The 7,279-nt window shown below is 30.2% G+C and overlaps 1 long non-coding RNA gene across 1 annotated transcript; it reads right to left on the minus strand.

The window, feature by feature from the left end:
- Positions 1–2,326: 2,326 nt before the first annotated feature.
- Positions 2,327–2,741, minus strand: LOC146913312 (uncharacterized). The gene is made up of 2 exons (XR_015013395.1): positions 2,576–2,741; positions 2,327–2,414 (listed from the first exon to the last, which is right to left on the minus strand). It is a non-coding gene; the product is annotated as an uncharacterized LOC146913312 (long non-coding RNA).
- Positions 2,742–7,279: the final 4,538 nt, after the last annotated feature.

Consider the following 7,279-nt stretch of genomic DNA (forward strand, 5'->3'; position numbering starts at 1 on the left):
ATATTTAGTGTGACAATAACAATAGTTAAATATCATAGTAATATGAAATCATGAATATAAATATGATAAAGGGCGACAACGGATTATACCCATGTTGGAGAATCGACTTAAACTAAACAATTTTAGAAGCTACTATGCATGTGTTTGATTATGCGGTGACCAAAATTGAGTTTGATTGAATTGATTTTATATATTTTTTTTGAAAAATAAAAGAAGGATTATATTAATTGGAAATGGATCCCAAATTTCTTTTGGATTTTCTTCTACCCAAATCTTATTTAAAAGACTTAAACGCACTTTTGGCCCCTAACTTTATCATAGTTGCAATTTTGGTCCCCTATTAAAAAAAACCACTTTTTAACCCCCTAAGTTTACCCTTTTTTTTCAACTTTAAGGTCCCCTTAATCTTGACTCTATCAACGCCCACGTGGCTCATCACTTAAGTGAGTTGGACGCCACATGCATTATTTTTCAATTAAATTTAAAAGAAAAAGCCACATGTGTATATTATAATTAAAGAAACAAAAAAGAAAAAGGTAATGGGAAGGGGCGCACGTGACAATCTTCATCTAAAACACAAACAACGATGTGAGCAGTTCAACATCTTACAACATGAACAACAACAAACCACTTATTATCAAAAGAAAAAAAAACTATGGTCCTCTTTAGAAAGAATTTATCAGGCCACACTCATGCTTTCTCACCTACCATTTCTTCTTCTTTTTCATGGATAAGAAAATTCAAGGATGAAGGTTACATTCACAGCCATGGTCATGTGTATTTATAGTTATACCGTATGAAAGAAAGAAGTAACAAACAACACCTTTGTGTTCTTAGTAAAGTGGATGAAAAAATGGGGGGAAAAAATTAGGTTTAGGGTTAGCTTTACGGATTAAGCATTTACCACGGTTTAGGGTTTATTTTTATCGAGAGAAACAGGTTTAGGGCTTCGTATATATAACCAAAATATTTGCTTCATAAAAAAAAGGCGAGGATAAGAATAAAATTTGTGCGATGCATTTTTTTAGATGGAATTTGTTATGTTAAATTGCAATCGTAAAAGTGTAGAAAATATTTGTTTCAAAAAAAAAAAAAGGAGGATACGAATGAAATTTGTTAGGTTAATTTTTTTTTTTTTTGAAAGGGAAATTTGTTAGGTTAATTAATAAATAAGGATTCGGATGGCCAAAACTATAGGAAAACAAATTTCGGATTTAAGTGAATTGATAACAAATTTCGGATATGACCAAAATTATAATTAGAGATAAATATGAAATAGTTGTTTCGGAAAATAGAAGAGATAAATACGAAATAGTTGTTTTGGAAAATAGAAGAGATAAATATAATATGATCAATGGCTAAAATTGAATGACGCCTAAATGCGCAAGATCCAATGGCTTAGAAAAGTGGATGAAAAAATGGGAGGAAAAATTAGGTTTAGGGTTAGCTTTACGGATTAAGCATTTACCACGGTTTAGGGTTTATTTTTATCGAGAGAAACAGGTTTAGGGCTTCGTATATATAACCAAAATATTTGCTTCATAAAAAAAAAAGGCGAGGATAAGAATAAAATTTGTGCGATGCATTTTTTTAGATGGAATTTGTTATGTTAAATTGCAATCGTAAAAGTGTAGAAAATATTTGTTTCAAAAAAAAAAAAAAAGGAGGATACGAATGAAATTTGTTAGGTTAATTTTTTTTTTTTGAAAGGGAAATTTGTTAGGTTAATTAATAAATAAGGATTCGGATGGCCAAAACTATAGGAAAACAAATTTCGGATTTAAGTGAATTGATAACAAATTTCGGATATGACCAAAATTATAATTAGAGATAAATATGAAATAGTTGTTTCGGAAAATAGAAGAGATAAATACGAAATAGTTGTTTCGGAAAATAGAAGAGAAAAATATAATATGATCAATGGCTAAAATTGAATGGCGCCTAAATGCGCAAGATCCAATGGTTTAGAAAAGTGGATGAAAAAATGGGGGGAAAATTAGGTTTAGGGTTAGCTTTACGGGTTAAGCTTTAGTAAACTAGACCATTGACCCGTGCTATCGCACGGGTCCTACTACATAAAAGTTAATCGAATCAATGAAAAATAATGTAACCATACATTGCCAAATTGTACAATCAACACAACAGACTTAGTGTTGTCATGGGTTGCAAAGTAGTTTTCAATATCAGTTGCAAATTCACCCCAAAGAGAGCAACGGATCCTGGTATTCTTGAAACACCAAATAACACAATCAACTCGATCATGAGAATAAAGTCATCAATTGAAATAAACCGATAAGTTATATATTGCACATCTTACTCTAAATCCTCGAGTGTAAGATCAATGACTTTGTTTTTTCTTCCATTCTTTTCGGTTTCGCGTACACCATCTTTCTCAACTACATGACCAATGACATCTACAACAAAAAAATATGCATTAACATTACAGCTAGTAACAAATTCGCAAAAAAAAAAGTTAGGATTTCATACCAGCAACCACGTCCTCTGATGGAGAGATCAAAATGTCTTTGAAAGACATGAATTCAAACACGTTCCGAGGTAAATTGCCTGCATTCACCTTAGTAAATCTCGCATTTGCCGCCATGTTAAGTTTGTGCTTGTGTGGCAAGAGTTTGTAAGGTCCCTCATTAAATCCTACCATGACATTCTCTAACTTATATGTTCCTCCTTCTTCAACCATTCCTTGAATCGTTGGCACCAGGAACTTACGAACAGTGGCATGGATCCTTCCTCGCTAAACAAAAAATAACATGTCATCAAAAATAAACCATATTATATGTTATCATAGTGGCAACTTGAAAAAAGGATCATTTATTTATACAATTGAAACATATAATATACCTTCTCATCAACCAATATCATGTTCATGAAGCTAACATCGGCTGGATTTTCCTTATCACGGATCAGCCATATATGGGCCACACAGACAATCAACTTCAAATACCTCCTTCCACCTGTCACAGCTGAGATGGGGTGAAAGTGTTTGCCATATTAGCAAGTGCAAGAAAGAGTTATATTTGATATATATTTGCTTAAAGTAGAGAATGGTTGTAATAGCACAACTAAGTGGTATTTAAATAGGTAATTGGCAATTCTCTTCGTCAGTTTCAAATGTGAATAATCGTAGTGTTCTAAAGGTAATAATTACTATTCAAAAGTTTTTAATTGTCATTAACGACGTTTTAAAGCCATTAACTACGTTTCTAATTGCCATTAATACTACGTCATAATTACTATTCAAAATCGAATCAACCTTCCCTAAAAAAAAAAAATCGAATCAACCTTTAAACAACAATAATTTTTTGAAATAAGTATGTCATAATTGTATTTAATAGGTAGTAATTGGTAGAGTGGTTAGTGCATAATGCGTAAAATCAACTAAAAGCGTGGAGTACCGTGGATTAAAAGGACGTTAACGACGTTTTTAATGGCCATTAACGGCGTTTTTAAGCCATTAATTACGTTCATAATTGCCATTAACAGTACGCAATAATTACTATTCAAAATCGGATCAACCATGATATGTGTTATTTTTTGAAATAAGTACGTCATAATTAATTTTAATAGGTAGTAATTGGTAGAGTGATTAGTGCATATTTTAGTGGTAAAATTCGAGGGAAATTTCACCTTGAAACGCATATCATCCTACCAATCTGTATGAGATAGCACAATATGGTGTAAATAATCCATGTGTGAAACATTGAAATGTCAGTAGCCTAATGCGACATGAATTAGTGTATGCGTGAAACAGCAAGGCCTAAAAAATGTATGCGCGAAACATCTTCAATTGCCATAAACTTAGGGATGTTTATGTGTATGCGTGAAACATTTTTAATGGCCATTAATAACGTTTTCAAGCCATTAACTACGTTCTTAATTGCCATTATAAGTGAGCATTAATAGGTATTCAATTGGCAGTAATTGGTAGAGTGATTAGTACATGTTTCGACTTGATTAGGCTTTAATAGGTATTCAATTGCATTAACGAAGTGAGAGAACTTTTTTCAAGGTCGAATAAACGGATGTGATCAAATGCTTGAACGGATGAGATTACTCGAGCAATTACTACATGTTTAGGAGGGAAAAAAGCTAGGGAATTAGGGCAAAATAGGGAGGATTAGGGCAAACATGCTAGTCAAGCAAGTCTAGCTTTTATAATAAAGGATAAGATGTTTGAACAAATCTAGGTTAATCAAATTGGGGTAGATGCCCCTACTTGTTTATTTATTTCGTTGTAAGCTAATTGATAGTTTTTTTTTTTTTCTACTAAAAAGTTTATGTTGCGCTCATAAAAATTATTGAATACTTTACTTGTGAAAACTTAAGTATACAATGATATAATAAATAATTCTTGAATGATTATTCGGTCATTTATACATATAAAATTATTTGACAGTGTAAAAAATTAAAATATCATGTAATAATTTCAAAATATAAAGATAGGTAAAGAAATGCCATTTGACATCTTGTTTTTGCACTCTTTTTTTTTTAACACATTTTTTGCACTATAACTCTACACTTGGTGATAATTAAATGATTGTATATAAACATCTGTAATATATAATTTTCTCTCCACAAATCAGTTTTTTTGGATCTCTCATTGATATATTTATAATTGTTTTCCCTCTTGCCTGAAAAATATTCCACTCGTGTTTGCGGTGCGGTTTGAATTGATAATGAGATAAGAATTCATCTGATCCAAAAATTTAAATACTTCGGGCTTGCGTTAGGATGCCTTTTAAAATAAATTTGATGAAATCCAGTTCTATGAAATTTAGTTTTTATAGATTTTTGGATATGCAAATTACAATTTTATGACAAATCTACTAAAAGTAATATTATATGGCCAAATGTTAAGGATACATATAGTAATTATGTCTCAAAAAATTTGTATTCATATTCTTAAAAGTACAACAAAAAATAAAATCAATGTAAAATTTTTTGTCTTTGAGTTTCTTAAACAAGTGTCGTTAGCATAAAGTTAGCAAGACGCGGTAAAATCATAGGCTTGATGTTAAATATAATATAATATACTATTTTTTTAGAGAAACATAATATACTAAAAATTAACAATTAAGAATGAAAATAATTGATTATGTTTGAAACATATGAAATAGTAAAAAAAAAAATTAAATTTAACTAATAAGTATTATTTATTTTTTGGGGAAACTAATAAGTATTATTAAAAAAATTAAAAACCAACAACTAATATATTATCGCAGTCCTTAATGTTATTCCCTCTTTTTTCCTCATAACTCCCGAACAAAGTTCTTTTTAAAGATGACACCAATGATAAATTTAATGATACAACCACATAACATGAGACAATTTATGTAACATCATACAATTCTCATTTAAGGAACCATATCTTATGATGAAACACACGCTTCTTAACACAATAACTAGTTAATATTTTGTCTTACAATTTGCATTCCATTATTCAACATTTCGATGTAAGTTTTATAATAAAATTAGCATTTCTTGATACAATTTTCAATGCGACATAAATTATGTGCATTTTCATACATGTTTCTTGTATGATTATTAACTTAACTACTCGCAATTTCTTCAAAATAGTAATTTTTTGAAGTTTGTTATAATAAAAAAAAAATTGTATTTTAAGTTAAAACCATACAAAAAGCACATAAGAAAATAGACCTAAGTTCTCCCCTTTCAATATTCTATCTTAGAAATAAGGATGTATTAATTTAAAAATATAATAAAGTAATCAAAGATGATTATATGAAGAAAAAAAAAATTGTTGAGAAAGTTCACTGACCGGATACGTTAGGTAAAAATCTTTCTAAATTTTGTTTCATGATGGAATGTTGTTTTTGATTACATGGGTGTGTCAAATTACTTTGTTGTTTCACACTTATTAATTGGAATGTAATAGACCAAAGGAATGAGAATGGAGGGAGTAATTATTTAGTGAACGATGGTCATACGCAAAAGTGATGAGAATCAAAATTATTCATTGTATTTTTTGTTTTGATTGAAAAAAGGATTTATTGAAAATTTGGAAAATGAATGTACACTTTGGCATGGATATCTATTGGACAGTATTCTTTCCATATCCTATAGTTCTCTACTTGATAGGTTTTATGAAGAGTGTTATAGACTTTTTTTTCTAAAACTCTTTTTAAAACTCACTCTCTTATTCGAGATTGTAACACATATTAGAAATGGATCCCAAGTAATCCAATGGAAGAGTGAATTTAGAAATTGTTAAAAAGATAATGTTCTTAACATTTCTCTATATTTTATTGGACTGTTGTGCTAGATGCCTAGATGTTAGGAAATAACAGGGTTGAAGAAGAAAAAATAAACACAATCACAACACAAGAATATAACGTGGAAACTCCAAAACCGGAGAAAAAATCATGACCGTTGTCTAAACCGACAGCCAGAGAATTATTACTATGTGAAAATTTTTACAGCACATAAATTTCTCTCACTCGCACCCCAATGCTTCGGTACAACCACACTCTCACAAAGCAAATATTTAAAGGTCAAATGCATCTAAAGGTCCTTTAAGTTTTTCGTTTTTCCCAAAGTGGTCATTTAAGTTCCAAACAAGTCCTTTAAGTTTCAAAAGTCCCAAACAAGTCCTTTTAGTTTTTGGATAGTTTCAAACAAGTCTTTTAAGAGAATGATGGTGATGATTCAGATGATAGCAACAAAGAGCATTATCCACCATTTGCCATGCCTAAAAAGATGACTAATTTTAAGTGGGTGTTAGGAGTCAGATTTGGTACCAAAGATGAGTTCAAGGGAGCAATTACCAACTATGCTATCTACAATAGGACTTGTTTGAAACGAATCAAAAACTAAAAGGACTTGTTTGGGACTTTTGAAACTTAAAGGACCACTTTGGGAAAAACGAAAAACTTAAAGGACCTTTAGATGCATTTGACCATATTTAAACTACTGATTGGTGCATCTAAAAACAAAGAACCTAGGTTCAATATATAGCTTTGGTCTTCCCCAAAGCTATATATAAAATTACAGTTGCATCGTATTGAAAACTACAGTCAAATACAACCGTATTGAAAACTACTAGAACTTGTACCCGTGCTACCGCCCGGGTCATAAATAATGGAGAAGCAAATATATTTATAATAATTTCTCATGTCTACAAATTTCACAAAATTGCTTTAAACACTATGATTTTAATATTTATACAATAAGAAAAATTGTTCAAACTTTTTAACTCAACATTAAATAAAATTAGTATATTGTAAACAAAAAAAAAAATATA

Source organism: Medicago sativa, chromosome 6 (assembly GCF_051527215.1).
Source record: "Medicago sativa cultivar Bolivia chromosome 6, Bolivia_mono, whole genome shotgun sequence".
In the NCBI taxonomy this organism is placed as follows: Eukaryota; Viridiplantae; Streptophyta; class Magnoliopsida; order Fabales; family Fabaceae; genus Medicago; species Medicago sativa.